We start from the raw sequence: 15,279 nt of genomic DNA, 5'->3' as shown, positions 1-15,279 counted from the left end.
TCTTTTTTCACCAGCCGCTAAGTGATTTAATCTATATAATCTCTTTTGTCATCAAACAGAGACTTCACATTTTTTTTCCTGGAAGATATCATGGTCAGAAGTATGAGAGGATGAGGACAGTAAACTTATGGGTGGTCAGACCAAATGATCTTAATAGACTCTTGCCACTTAACAACTAATGACACCTAATTTAAATGATTTTTTTTTTAATTAGCACATTAGCATTTGAATCAGGATCCACCCTTTACCTTCATCTTTTGAGCAACTAAATTTAAGGGACTGACATTTTGGTTAAGTTTTCTGCATGTGATGTATTGTTTTTCAAACAAACAGAAAACAAAGTTGCTTCCCCAAAATTTTCTAAGTATGTGCAACAACTCAACAAAAAACTTTATTCTCTAGCAGATGTAAGATATAATCTAAGGTATCTGAGGTATGAAAAATTATGCAAAGTAAGAAAAAGTAATTATGGTTCCCAATTTGCTAATCAAAAGTAAAATGCTCAGAGTGCATATATTTAACCATGCAGCTGTCTGTAAAGCACCTGCCTCAGGTACAGCAATTCACCAACTTTGAATCTTCAAAATCCAGAAAAACAAAACTTTAAAAACAAATCATTATATCATTCTAAAAATACTATATTTTTAAGAAGTATTTTGGCACCAGTCTTCTTTCACTGTGTTTTTTGAGCATTTATTTGAAGCAGGGCAAGACTTTTACTTTATCATTCATTTGAGAAGCTGGATATTTAAAAAATCATGAAGCAATGATGCATCTGTCTGAACTCTGGATACTGACATGTAAAGCTCCACATCTTAGGTAGCTATTCTGCATTTTGCTAGAAGTTCTTTATGCAGTCAACAGAAAGAAACCGGCATTGTGAGTGTGCCAGACACTCAAACTACCCTCAACTCACAAAGCACATATTTTCTGCTCAGTGCTGTCAAAGGGAAAATAATGGCAACTCAAATGTAAGTATTTTAAAATAAATTAGATGAATCTCAGTTCATGCACCCACAATAGTGTTATCACTCACCTTTCAGTACTGTAAGAACTGTAAAACCTAGAGAAGGAGTCTAAGTTTCTTACTCTCTACATGGTTTTATTCTGCTCGGTTCTGTACCATTCCCATAAGCACAATATGCTTTTTTTTTACAGTAAGTAGGAATATTTTTCTCCCATCATCTTTCTTCACATCAGTCCACTGCATTTTTTTTTGAGGTCTGTTAAAAACAGAAATTCAAGACAGAGTCACTCTGTCTCAAGTTAAAAGTGAAAAAGAAATTCATAGAAACAACTAGTAGAAGATACACAATATTTGACAAACAGAAGGAATTAGACATTCATGCATTGTTGCAGAGCTGTAATGTAATGGGATTATTATGGAGCCACAGGAGAACTGTTCACAGGAATGGAGCACTGCAATGGATGGGCACAGACTTTCCAGGAAAGGCAAAAGAGGGGGATAATGTGCTCTATGCAGATGACTCTCCACCATAGTCATCTATAGTCAAGAGGGAAAAAGTTGGCTGAAAGGATAGGCTGAGGGTGTAAGGACGTCCAAAAAGAATGGACATGCCGGTGGATTGCTCCTACGGGAAACTCAGTCAGGAAGAGAAAGGGAAAAAATAAGCTTCTTTAAGGCACAGTTACAGACCTTGGTTCTCATGGAGGAATTTAACACCTCAGCATCATCTGGAAAGGCAATGAAGCATAATACCAATAATCCAAATTTCTAGGGTGTGTTGGGGACAATTTTTTGATGCAGCTACTAGAGAGGCTGCTCTGCAGGATCTGCTACTCATAAATAAGCAAGCAGTCAATGATAGTCAATGTCAGGCTTGCCTGTAATGAGATAGTAAAGTTTAAAAACATAAAAGATGAGTAGCAAAATAAAGAGTCTGTTTTTGCAGATGTCAGACTTTGGCTTGTTCAGTTGTCTGCTTCAGAGGGATGTATTGTAGGGCAAGTGGGCCAGCAATAAAGTTTAAAAGCACATGAGTAGTCCCTCTGATGTGCAAAAGAGTAAGCAGACATGGCTTGGCTAAATGAGAAACTCCTATCCAAGTTCAAATGTAAACAAAAACCAAAAAACAAAACAAAACCCCCCAACCAAAACAAACAAAAAAAACAACAAAACAAAAAAAGGTCTCCAGATGGTGGAAATGGGAACAGGCTCCTTGGGAGGACCACAGAAGCATCACCCAGGCATGACACAACAAATGGAACACAGCCAGTCAAATGGAAGCTCAAGTTAAAACTAGTGAGGGGCATGAAAGAGAGTAAGAGCTTCTATAAAGAAATCAGCACAAAAATTAAGATGATGGGTATCTGCTGCTGAATGAAGCAGGTATGGAAAAGGCTGGAAAAGTACCTCAGTCATTTCTAACAGGGTTTGTTCTCAGGTCTCCCAGGTCCCTGGTGATGGCAAAACCTGTGGAAGAGAAGTATTACCCATTGCAGAAAAGAATCAAGGACTCCTTAAGTAAACTTATCATACACAAGTCTGGAGATCCAGAGAGAATACATCTGAAAGTGCTGAGCTGCCATCAACTTTGAGACAATTGTGTAATCTCTGATAAATTGTGATGACTGTGGGCAGTTCACAATGGCCAGAAATAGACAAAGGCTACACTCTAAGTTAAGAAGGATTATCAAGTCTAGTTTCCCAGTCCTGGGAAGACTATCCATGAGCAAGAGAGGATTTCTGAATCCTCTTTCCTAAAGAACGTGATCATTTCTAAGAGCAACCAGAATTTCGGGCTTCATTCTCAACACAACCCTAGACTTGCAAGTTAACTAAACCTCTTCTCAGTTGTTCAGTTGCTTTTTCTGCATGAGTATCAAAATCCCCAGCACCCACTGGTGTTTTAAACTAACCTGACTAGCACTGATAATATGATCCAGCTCTTCAAGAGAGGATCTCAAAACACTCTCTACAGTGTCATTATCTGAAGGTATATGTCCTTCAGATACTTTTTGTCTATCACATTAAATAATGACCTTTATAGAGGAAGGAGCTCTGTAATTTGTGAACTTCAGTTGGTTTAGCACATCTCTTGCTGAAATGTCATATTTAAATTAGTATGCACACTGCAAGAGCAGCCTCAAATCATTTAAAAATTAATATACAAAATAATTTCAAAGCTGATAGGAGCCAATACCCTCGGTTTATTATTCTCTGCTCCAGCAGAATGTACGTTGGCATTATAAAAACAGACCATTTTGAATTTGGGTGGGTCATTTCAGATCCAGGAGCTTTCCTAGGCACCCAACATTTTTACACTGGCTAGTTATTCAAGATCTGTCACTTGACTTTGAAGCACTGCAGTCATCCACAAGTTTTTCCCCTTAGGCACTTGAGAAGGGTGGGTAGTCCTCGGAAATATCTGGTTCATGTCTGCTTTCACCATGAACAGGTTTAACATGTGTTTTGTCCTTTCTGACAAGACCTATGTTTATGTACCTGTGAGATGCAGTTCCACATCAGCTCCTCCTCTCCAAAAGAAAAGATTTTGCTTTTTCAGAACCAGCTGTTCATAGTCAGATGGTTTGAATCTTGATTGGTCCTGCCTAGAAAGAAACAGTACTGTAATCTCAATTTATTCCCTTCTTCCCAGGAGGACTGTACTATCCAAGACCTGCTATTACTTTTTCCTTCATGGTGAAGAAATTGCTAATGACACCACTTATGTGACACAAATGTCGCCTCTACATTTTTCTTCCATTCCAGGTCAGCAAAATTGCAACTCGAAAACAAAGATATAGCAACTTGAAAAGAATTTAGGGAGGCTGTTGTTTGGTTATTTTTCTCCCCCAAATGGAAATGCTGCATAAAATTCAAGTCCAGATAATCAGACAGTGCCCAGCTCAGTGAATGAGCTGAGAAAGGGCATTCATGAGTGCTATGCTGTATTTTTCTGGTGGGAGTCTGCTCAGACAGTGCTGTGAAATGAAATTGCATTTTACCCATTGCATTCAGTACTTACAATTGCTAGACACAACAAAGTAAATTAGAAAGAGTGGCAGCTGTCAATTGGTTCTGATTTATTTTCAATTATTTTAATTTTCATACATAATTAGTTTTATAATTCCCTTAATATGCATGAAAATTACATTTCTCTTTTCAACCATCCTTAAATAAAAGCTGAACCTTTTTTCTATTGAAAGCTACACTCCCTTATTTCTAGTGGATGAGAAGCAAATTTGGCTTTCATGACACACTCCTCCACTTTCCTTGGCAATAAATGTGCTTGTTTAGTCACACAACCAAGAACCTGTATTTCATTTTTATAACATAGGTAGACAACTGTCCTAAATTTCTTGCTTTCCTAGTATGACTTTACCTTGTGCATATGAATTATTAGTCTTTGCAAACATATTTCATCTCCTAGCATTCTCCTCCCAAGTTTGAATGCTATTTGATCATCCTCTTTAGTCTAGTGTCAACTGAAATTTGTTGAGAAAAGATTAGTCAGTCGTTAAGAACCAACTGCAGAATAAACTATGAGTTATTTTGTACTGGGCCTTGTATATGTGTTGTTTACAGGGTGAAAAAGTACCAGTATAGCAAAATACAGATTATAATTAAATACATATAAACATATGCAGCAAGTCCAGAGGAGGGCCACCAAATTGATTAGAGGGATGAAGCACCTCTCCTGTGAGGAAAGGCTGAGAGAACTGGGATTGTTCTGCCTGGAGAGAAGAAGGCTTCAGGGTAACCTAATTGTGGCCTTCCAGTACCTGAAGGGAGACCACAGGAAAGATGGAGAGGGACTATTTACATGTAGCAAAAGGAGAAGGGGAAATGGCTTCAAATTGAGAGAGAGTAGGTTTAGAAATTCTGAATAAATTCTTTACTGTGAGGGTGGTGAGACGCTAGAACAGGTTGCCCAGTGAAATTGTGGATGCTCCATCCCAGGAAGTTTTCAAGGCCAGGTTGGATGTAGTTCTGAGCAACTTGTTTTAGTGAAAGGTGTCCTTGTCCATGGTAGGTGGAATGGAATGAGATGATCTTTCAGGTCCCTTCCAACTGAAACCATTCTATTGTGAAATAACAATGTGAGTTTAAAATTTTATTTAAGCTAATGCCCTTTATTCATAATATTCTTTATGATACAGTGACAACAAAGCACAGGAACTGGTAGGATGGTCAGATACACTCGGCAGCTATGTGTGTATACTCATCACATCATTTATTTATTGCCAGAAAGGGGTTTGCCCCTTTCCACTCATCCCAGGTTTTCAGTGCTGAATAAAAAGTTGTCCAACTATACCCTGTAATTTGACTTCAGTTGATGATTCATTTCACTGTTTCTCAAGGGGGAGATGACCTCCTGCTGAGAAAACAGGCAGACTAAGCACATACATCACCATTGGTTCTGAGTACATGACATCTGCTTGTTAGGGATATGCACAATTTACTGGTCAGTGGTACTGGGGCCTGTTCCTTCATGCTCTGTATTTATTCACATTAAGAGGATCTCTTTGAGCCTTATCTAGGCTAAGCAGTCCCAGATCTCTCAGCCTTTCCCCATATGAAAGATTCTTCAGTCCCTTAATCTTGTTAACAGCCCCTTTATGGACTGTCCCCAGCACATCCCTCCCTTCCTTGCAGTGAAGAGCTCAGAAGTGAACACAGTACTTCAGGTGGGAACTACTATAAGCTTAAAGAACAAATCTTCATGTTCTTTAATGTTGAAAAGTTGGACATTTCTACCCAGTGAAGGATATCCTGCACCTCATATTGCAATACTTACTTCCAATATCACTGCAAAACCAGAATTTCGAGACTTAACGTTCTTATACAAAAAATAATTTCACAAAAAACATACTGATTGAGACTTAGAGAAATCAAAGGGAACACTGCCACTGACTTAGCTGGGAATGGGATACAGCTAACTGAGCAAATCAGAAGAGCAGAAAGAAAGGAGGAGAAGCAATCTGATTTATCACAACTTTATCATCAGTAGGTAGTTACAAGAAATCACACAGGTAAAAATTGGGAAGATCATTTCTAGTTCAGAGCTCGCCAGAAGGTTCTTCCCAACTATGCTGTCACTACCAGCTGTCCTCTCCACTGCTACAAACTATCTAGGAGCCTGTGGCCATATAATGAACCAAACGGATTCCACTGATTCAAGTATTGCCAGGTAGCAATAGTTGTGGTAGCCATAATGCTTATTTAAATAGTAACATTGAATCAGGCTGAGTCTTAACTAATTTTACATCTGATGATGGAAAAGAGATGCACCAGAGCATATTTGATTCCCCAAAGTCAAACAGTGAGGCTAAAGAGGCAAAGCACAGCAGGACTGAAGCTGCTGCTGTCAGAACTTGTTTACACTGTCTGATCACAGTGTTCAGTTCACAATGCAAATCCATATAAGTAAATTAGAGTAGCTTTAGTTCACCCAAGCACATCTGTCATACCGTCACATTTATGCTGCTCTTACGGTCCCTTTACGCAAGTCCGAAATTTTTGGATGATTCTGTAAGTAATTCCTTAAAATATGAGACGGCCATTTTATTTGCTGGGTAGTTTTAAACACAATTACAATTGGCACGATTAGGGATTACAATTGTCTAGAGTTAGCCAAAAGCTCAGCCATATCCACAGAGCAAAAAGCAGATCTAACAACTCCTTAACACCCTCCTCCCTTAGCTGTCTACATCACTATATCAAAATATGGCAGAACAAAAATTAAGACAAATTAAACACTCCACCATCCCCCTTTAATCCACTAATGTGTAAGCAATCCCTACCTTTAGATTGAGGAATTTTAGAATCCTTTTATACCTCTTTAAAAGCAATCTTTCTGCTTGTGTAACTTCATGCACTGAAGAGGATGGTATTGAAAACCTCGCTTCCCTTGTCATTTATTCCAATCACAGTAAGAATGGTGATGAAATTTCAAATTCACTTCAGTGTTGTGTGCTTGAATATTCCCAGGAGACCTGATGTCTGAGCAGTTTTAAACATCATTTTTCTACAGGTGTTTTTCTGGGGAAGGAGTCCTATGAATTTAAAACAACTGTGCCCCCCACAAGCCCCCAGCAGCCACTCAGGTGTGCAGCTTTAAAGCAGCAACAGAAACAGAAGGACATTAAGCAGGCAGCTATCGGCCATTTGATGGTCACTAAGGTTTTGTCCATCCTTTACTTAAAAAAATTACACATCTTTCTATGTGGGTTCCATAATTAGAAACTCTGAAGACCTTGTGTAAGTCATTGCTATTTCTGTAGTCCAGTTGTCGTAAAAATATACTTTCCTTTACATTCAATTAATACCTTTTGCACTATTCAACAATCCCAGAAAGTAACAGATTTCCATGTTGAAGAAACTGGTAAACTCACCAATCCAGAGGCTTGTAGCCTCAAGAGACCCATGTCCATGGTGAACTCCATTTTCATGCCCCATATTTAACACTTCACATGGTCCTGGAAAAACAGAAGCAAAAGAATGCATAGAGAGTATTCAGCTGCCTCAGTAGTTCTGGCAACAACAGAGAGACTACATTCTTGTTTTTAATCCCTGAGGCAAGTACACGGCTCCTATGAAACTATGAACACTGAATTCCTGGTTTTGTATCTCTGTGTTGTGCAAAACGTAGGACAAGATCACAGGTATCATGCTTCACACTCAGTGACAACTCTGTTTCATCAAAGCTCTGGAAGAAAATTAAAGAATAAAACACTTCTGGTAAGATTTGTGAGCAACAGGAAAGGGCTGGTTTGTTGGTAATGACCAGAAAAAAAATTGTTTCTTTTCATAGGGAAGCTATTTGAAATAAAGTCTGCCTAAGCACAGCTAAGTTATGCTATGACAGAAACAGAAAAAGAGGGAAAATATTTAAGACTGAGGACAGTCTTCCAGAAAACACCATCTCTGGAGGTCTGAATGAACATGTAATTCAATGAATTTTCAGTGAGATGCTGTAGTGAAAAGAAGAAGATGGGAGTGCTTAGATGCACGTGCAAGAATAGCAAGAAAAATAAGGTGATTTAATCTCACAGGCAGGGCATAATGAAGTTTATGTTCCCAAGAATCAAAACAGACACAACAACACAGAAACACCTCTGCAGAGAAAAAATGTGCTTCAGACAAGAGACTCCAGTTCAGGAGAGAACAGAAATGGATGGCTAGAAGTGACAATTAGGTGATTTAAAATTAAGAATTAATAATGTTGAGTATTTGATGGGGCAAATCAGCATGAAGTGGTGATCCTGCTGCTATGGATACTTTAAGGTTGATTCTGATACACTTTTATGAACTTCTCATAGCAAATTTCTCAGAACTCTCACAAGCAAAAAATAATTGTTCCATGCGCTTATGTCAGCATTCTTTTATAGTCAAGATATACAAAACAATACAATAACCTTTATCCAGGCTGTAGAACAAACAGATGGTCCTGGGCTGTCTGATTAAATCCTGATCTATCAAGCAGAGATAGTGGCTGGTATTCATGAAGCACTTTACACCTTGGCTGTTTTAAGCCTGGGAAAATGCATCACCAAGTTAGTCATTAATTGTACATTGTGTTGGCTACAGAGGAAAATATTAAAACAATACATTGTGGGTTTTCACCCAGAAGAATTACATGTGACAAGGAATCCCTATACTGTATATACCTCTCCTTATAAAAATGAATTTTAGCCTTGATTCCACTTGTTTATTCCAAGATTCAGTAATCATGCATTTTGATTGCTATAATTTACATACACTTAAGCAGTAGCTAACTCTCCAGGAGCAAAATTGCACCAACTCATCTTGAAGAAAATTTTTTTTTCCAAATCACAGGTGTACTGGCATACAGAGTAATACCACAAACATAACACAGAAAAGTACTCACTCCTCATCCACATTATGCAGCACAATATGAAATTTATTTCTTTTTTACCCCCAAATAAAACATACAAACACTGTAAAAACAAATCAGAATTTACCAGGTTTATCCTTTATTCTCTTCCATTTCTTAAAAGCATCTTTCTTCTATTTATTCTACTACTTTTGGATACTTTCAGTTTTTCCATTTAGCAAACCAGCCTAATGTCACCAAGCCTGTAGCTGCTCCATCAGTGGCATCAAATGGTAAAGCACCTTCACAAAAAGCTGCACTAAGATATGAGACAGGGTCAATACTTAATAAGGATGAAATGAGTAAATTTTAGTATCTAATAATTCTATTATTCACTGTAGGAAAATCAGGGACATGAGAGAACACAAAATGAAGGAGAATTTTAGCAGAATTGTTGCCTTTGTCGATTTTACAGGGATGGACAGATGAGAATACACTTAGGATATAAGAAAAGAACAGCAAAGAAAACTAGATCTAAAATTAGGTGCTGAAAAACACTCTGTTACAGACAGAAGTAATATAAGCCATAAAAGAGCCCTACAATATTTAAAAAGGAAAGAGCACTATCAGAGAAGACCAAGGTAACTAACAAAATATATAGGAAATAGAAACCTGTGACAGGCATTTTTAGGAAGATGATTAAGCCAGTAAATTTAAAAATTTTAGAATAATTGAAAAAAGACATCTGAGAACCCAATAAAGGCATATCCTGGCTGACCACTACTGTAAAGGATGGTAGAAAGTTAAAGAAATTTATGTTACACTTGAAATGAACAACCTAATGAGATCAATAAGGCTTGTAATAATATTTGTAAATAAAAAGGGAGAGTTTTTTAGTAAAAATTTCAAAACGCAAGTAAAACTTCTCTCCACTTCTCAACCTGAGTGGTGAACCCACAAATATCCACTTGATCTGTGTAGATGCAGGTCACTTGGACAGCAGGCCTGTTGAACAGTACTGAGGTACAGTTCAGGACTAAGGAAAAGGCAACTGGACAAGGAGTATCAACTGCAAGACAGGAGATGAACCACAAAGAAATGTGGAGTACCAAGGTGAGGAAATCTGAAGTGCCTATGTGATACAGAATTTCATGACCTTAGGGAAGAGAACACTTTTCAACTACTATCCAAATAACAAATACCATATCCATAGCAAAAGAAATAACTGGATTATCACAGTAATGAGCTTCCATAGACTAAAATGTTTGTAAAGTTAGGGTGTGCTATTAACTACTGACCATGTAAAGGGGCTTTTTGAAGGAGATTAGGCACTGCAATTCAACAAAATTTCAAAGGATCTAGAAAGAAGTCAGCTTGGGAAAAAAGAGTGGACATTTTAAGATTGTTTGTGGCTGCAAGACCTGGAGCTTCGTAATGGAAACACCCTCCCTAAATTCCAAGCAGAGACTAGCCAAGGAAGGATCAAATGCCTTTTGTACAGGAAGCCTGAGGAAAGATCCCAGAAGACATCAGGGTGATGTGAGAAACAGGACATCTCTCTAAAATGACCTCAGCCACCCAAGTCATGCAGCTCCCTATCCAACAAGGACCTGTGAATGGAACTCTTCCAAGCAGAAGCCAGTCAAGAGGGGATTATGGCTACAGTGGGAATTCTCTCATCTTACATAACTGTTGCACTTCACATGAATCAGTCTTTGCCTTTACAATAAAACCCTAGTGAACTAAACTTGCCCTAAAGCTGTTATTGAAAAGAACTATTTTTAGGGTTCAGATCACACTAAAAGTCATGTAGGATTTCTTTGGAGAGGATTTTTACCTTATATTTAATTATTACTACCCCTGATGCACAAATGCATTAGACAAAATAAAAATCTGAAAGATAGGTCAAGGCATAGAATTCCTGCACCTGAAAGCTGAATTCAGGAAGATGCTCAATCTTTTAATTCTTGGTTAGTCTCTTCACTAAACTGAGCATACATATTTCTCAACTGTGCTTGATTTTGTTTGAATATTTGTGAGTCTTGTGGACATCACACTGTCAGCTTCTCAGCATCAAAAACATCAGAAAAAAGACACAACATAGAAACTGATTGAGGAGTTTCTTATAAAAAAACATGCTTTCAACACAGTTTTTTATCTTGTGCCCTAATTTTCAGGAAGAAAATTCCTAATTTTGGAAGAACAGTCTTCATTGCCTTAAAGTGAAATTGTTACCAAAAGTCTGCAAGTGAAGTGAGAAACTCTAAAGAGAAGAAAAGCATTAGTCCTTCAAAGTTCACAGGAAAACAGAACAACTCTTCTGTTTTATTTACTTTGCCTTTTTGCTGAAAGGAGGGAGAATACTTTAAAAAAAAAAAGAGGTTACCTCATCTTCATTAGTCTACTAACAATTCTATGTTAATATAACACAAAAAATATTTGCAATTTATGCATTCATGAAAATGGTAATTACTGCTTTTTTGAGCATAAATTTATCTAAACTGTTCTGTTTCCTAACCTAGAAAGTCAGGTTCCTAGACCATCACTTTCAAGAACAATGCTATTGAAGCAACCAAACACTTCTTATTTTTTGACCTGTTTTTTCAATTTTACCCACACCTACAAAATCCAGCACTCAAAATGCAACTAAGCAAAGAAGAAAAATCAGAAATGAAAATATATTCTGGAAGACATAACACAAACCTTTAAATATTTGCATAAGGAATTATGTATACAAGCTGTCCCTGGAGGGTATAGGCTGTGAATTCAGAAATTACTTTCAATGTCTTCTACATTCTGTAGGCTATTAGAATTCACATAAACCAGCAGTTTTGCTAGGCTTGAAAACTTCACATGAATGTTGCTTCATTTTTTATGTGTTGTGTGAACAGCAGCAGAGAAAACAGTATTGAATAAACATTAAACAACTGGGAAAGATCATTTATAGACTGTGTGTTTTCAAACAAGGCTTTACTATTTCTCTTTTGAATATGTCATGTTCTTACTTCAGGTTTAAGAGCTAACAACAGGCTTAATCAAAACCTTCAATAATTTAACATTATTAGTGAGAACAAGCTATAAGAAAAATGAATTAAATATACAATTAGATTATGCAAAGAATAAAAATAAACCAAAATTGCAATTCATTTCTCTTTCAGGTGTTCTTAGAATGATCTAAAAATGCTCCACTGTCACCACTCAGCATTTATGGAGTTGGTATGTTTAAAGTGATTACGAAAAATTTTCAACTTCTCAGCAACCTTGTTTCTTAGGAACTAAAACCACTTCTTTTTACCTTTGACTAGTTTGACTATTCAACAACCATAGGTAATAATATTCATTATTAAAAATAAAAATAATCAAGATCAAACTTTACAAAGAATCTGTAAGATCTAACATCAATTGTGGCAGGAGTTTATCTGAATAGACACTGATCAGACTGTCATTTGCCACAAGCATGAGCTGTAACGGAATCCAAATATATAAAATTCACATTGAAAAACTATTTGGAAAGTCCACGATAAAACTGAAATCCATGAATTTCATTCAAATAACTTGTTTATGATTTTCCTCCCCCCTGAATGTACATCACTTTTAGACATAAACTTATTTCTGATGGATATTTTGACATTCACAACATCACTAAAGAGCCAAACTGAACACATGCACAAGTGGTCTTATTCTTTCATGTATTAAATCAGATTGGCAATACACGTATTAAGCTGAAAATCTGAGTATCAAGTTCAGCTCCCTCTCCTCTTTTCCTTAAAGACAAAAAAGAAATTGCTTGATACCTTTAAATGTATGGATGGGAAACATGCATAGAGCAAATTCTAAGGTTTAGAGGATCCAGAAAGTTTAGAATAAAAAGATCTGGGCAGCCATGGAAGACAAAGGAAAAATAAAAAAAAAAATTAAAAAAGTGAAAAAAGTATACAATAACCTAAAGGGCAAAATGTATCTAAAGCTAACAAACAGTTTTAGGGCAAAATTCCACTTCTCAGTAAAGGAAATGTAATGTTCACTCACATTTGAACTCTCTCATATGAGGGTGGAGGCCCATCACTCTTTGTTCTGACCCCCTACACCAAGTCTTTTGAAAGCAGACCTGGTTTACAGTCCAGTATGCTGATCAAAAGGTGGTTCCTCCAAGTGGGCTTGTATCTGTAGGTCAACCTCTGCAAAAACCTGCACTCCTACCATCAGCCCCTCTCTTCTCATCAACTGACTTCATATCTCCTTCCCTGTTTTATCCCTATTTTTGGACCTTCCTTTTTGGCTTCCTGTACCACCATGTCTCATGTAACAAATAAACCACCTGCCAGTTTTTCCATTTTTTCTATATATGTACCTAAATCTAGTGTTTCTTATGTCATTACCTGTCAATCACAGGTAATGTGATGCTACTGATACAGAGTAAATACAGGTATAATTACTTGCCCGGCACAGCAAGGGGCCAGCTGCTCCCCAAGCAATGGAAAAGCTGGAGCCAAGGGGGATGCCTGGGCTGCCAGAGCATGGGCCTTTCTGCCTAAGGCACATCCTAAATGGCAGGGAGAGGCAAGGGCAGATTGGGTGAAGGGGACCCAGCCTCGAGTCCAGATCGCTAAGAGAGTCTGTGATGAGGCAGGTTTGACACCAGACTGGGAAGTCAGGATCAGATCAGGGTTCAGACATTCTGGTGACTGCCAGGCAGGTCAACAGCACCAGGACAGAGCCAATGTCAAGCTGGGAAGAGACTCCACAGTTCAGGACAACAAAGTTCCCAGCCAGGCTGCAGGCACCACTGTCATGGGGCTGCAGACAGACCAACCTCCAGTGTCAGTGGGCCAATGGCCCCAGGATGAGCTGACGTGGGGCTTCAGGGCCCACAGGAGAGAGCTCAGGGTAAGGAATTCCCTTGAGGACCCTCAGGGCTCTCACAGTTACCCAGGCATTGTTTGCCTTTGCAGGTCCCACTCCCCAGATGGTCCCAAAACCATCTGGGTTGCAGTGGATCTGTTATTCTTTGCCTCACGTGCTCCCCAGGACAAATCATCCTATTTAGCCTTGGTATGCATACTTAGGCCCAATTCAGTTTTCTTACCTTATACACAGAGCACCTGCAGACCTCAGCAATGTGGTTTTCACATGCTATTGTGCTCACAGACCATCCTGCTTTCTGTGGTAGCTGCTTGATTAGGGATCATTGACCTTGGAACACTCCTTGGGCAGCATCCCGGTTCCTTTCAAGGATCTTAGCTGATGCCTAGTACTCCATAAGGACCTTCTGGCTCACAAAGTCAAAACAGCTTTCAGAAGGTGACCCGCTGGTTATCTGCCACTTAAAAGTCATAACTGATTTTTGCTTGAATTTTTTCCTTTAATATCTGTATGTGAAAATCACAAAAACAACATTAAGTATTTAAGAACTGAAATACAAGCACTCCAAAAACTCGTGTTAACTCAAATTTTACTTCCGTAAAATGCAAATCACTCTAAAACAAGTACAAAGCATATTAAAAGTCAAAATGCAACATTTGCAACAGATGGAAAATGATCTTTATATATTTTCTCTAAGTAACAGTTCTCTTGCCTTTTTTCAGCCTAATGCATCCTTCAGAACACTGCAGGGCTTTAGAATCTATTAGTATTTCCAGATTTTTCCTCAAGAAAATGAACAGTCTTTCATTAACTGAAAAGACTAAACTACGCATCGAGTCAATGATTAATTATTTGGCAACGACCAATTAATAAGGAATCAGCTCAATGGCATTAATTGACATTGGCAATTCCCCACTTCTGTAACAATGTTAAACATAAATTTAATTAAAAAATAAAATTTGGATACGTTTTCAAATGAATCCTCCGTATTCTCATTAGACCCATCAGTAGATACATCTAATCACACCATACTCTGGTTGCACTGGTGGAATACCAGACCTGCAGAAGAGATTAGAAAAACGTTCAAAGACACACTAGATAATCTTTTTATTTAACAGTGGAAGCATTAACTATTTCTTTCAGATAATATCTATCTAGTCCAGGGGACATGCCTCTGTGTTTCACACTGGTTCATGTAACTAGATTGGAAAGCTGTGCCCTTTGCTCCCTTGTTCAAACTTCTGTTTCAACTAATACAGGGTCACGACGCCTATTAAGCGTATGGGAGATTCTCTCGAGCATCTGAAATTATGCAGTGACCCCCCCATGACATTCAGCTAATCAACACTGCACTTTAATTTCTGTGTAATCTTCATTAATTAAAGAGGTCAGTTTTTCCACTGAAGGACCAAGGTGCAGTTTCTTGTTTCTTCAAGAACAGATTCAACAAGAGAGAACAGTGACAACACAAACTTCCATATGCAAATGATACAAACCCAAAGGACACAACAAAAAAAAATAATAACAAACTTTCCTAGTTTTTAGCTGACAGAGAAAAAACAAGATTTAATCTTACAAAGTATACTTTATTAGTGTTTTATGTGATTAGTATCAA

General features: G+C 37.8%; 1 long non-coding RNA gene across 1 annotated transcript; it reads right to left on the bottom strand.

Annotated features, from left to right (window-relative positions):
- Positions 1 to 595: 595 nt before the first annotated feature.
- Positions 596 to 14,142, bottom strand: LOC113983752. Its single transcript, XR_003539204.2, has 5 exons — positions 13,888 to 14,142; positions 7,360 to 7,443; positions 3,467 to 3,573; positions 2,375 to 2,434; positions 596 to 1,223 (listed from the first exon to the last, which is right to left on the bottom strand). It is a non-coding gene; the product is annotated as an uncharacterized LOC113983752 (long non-coding RNA).
- Positions 14,143 to 15,279: the final 1,137 nt, after the last annotated feature.

Source organism: Pipra filicauda, unplaced genomic scaffold, assembly GCF_003945595.2.
Source record: "Pipra filicauda isolate LSUMZ 115617 unplaced genomic scaffold, ASM394559v2 scaffold409_size848515_pilon, whole genome shotgun sequence".
In the NCBI taxonomy this organism is placed as follows: Eukaryota; Metazoa; Chordata; class Aves; order Passeriformes; family Pipridae; genus Pipra; species Pipra filicauda.
The sequence above is the reverse complement of the archived record's forward strand: the minus strand, read 5'-3'. Positions and strand labels throughout refer to the sequence as shown.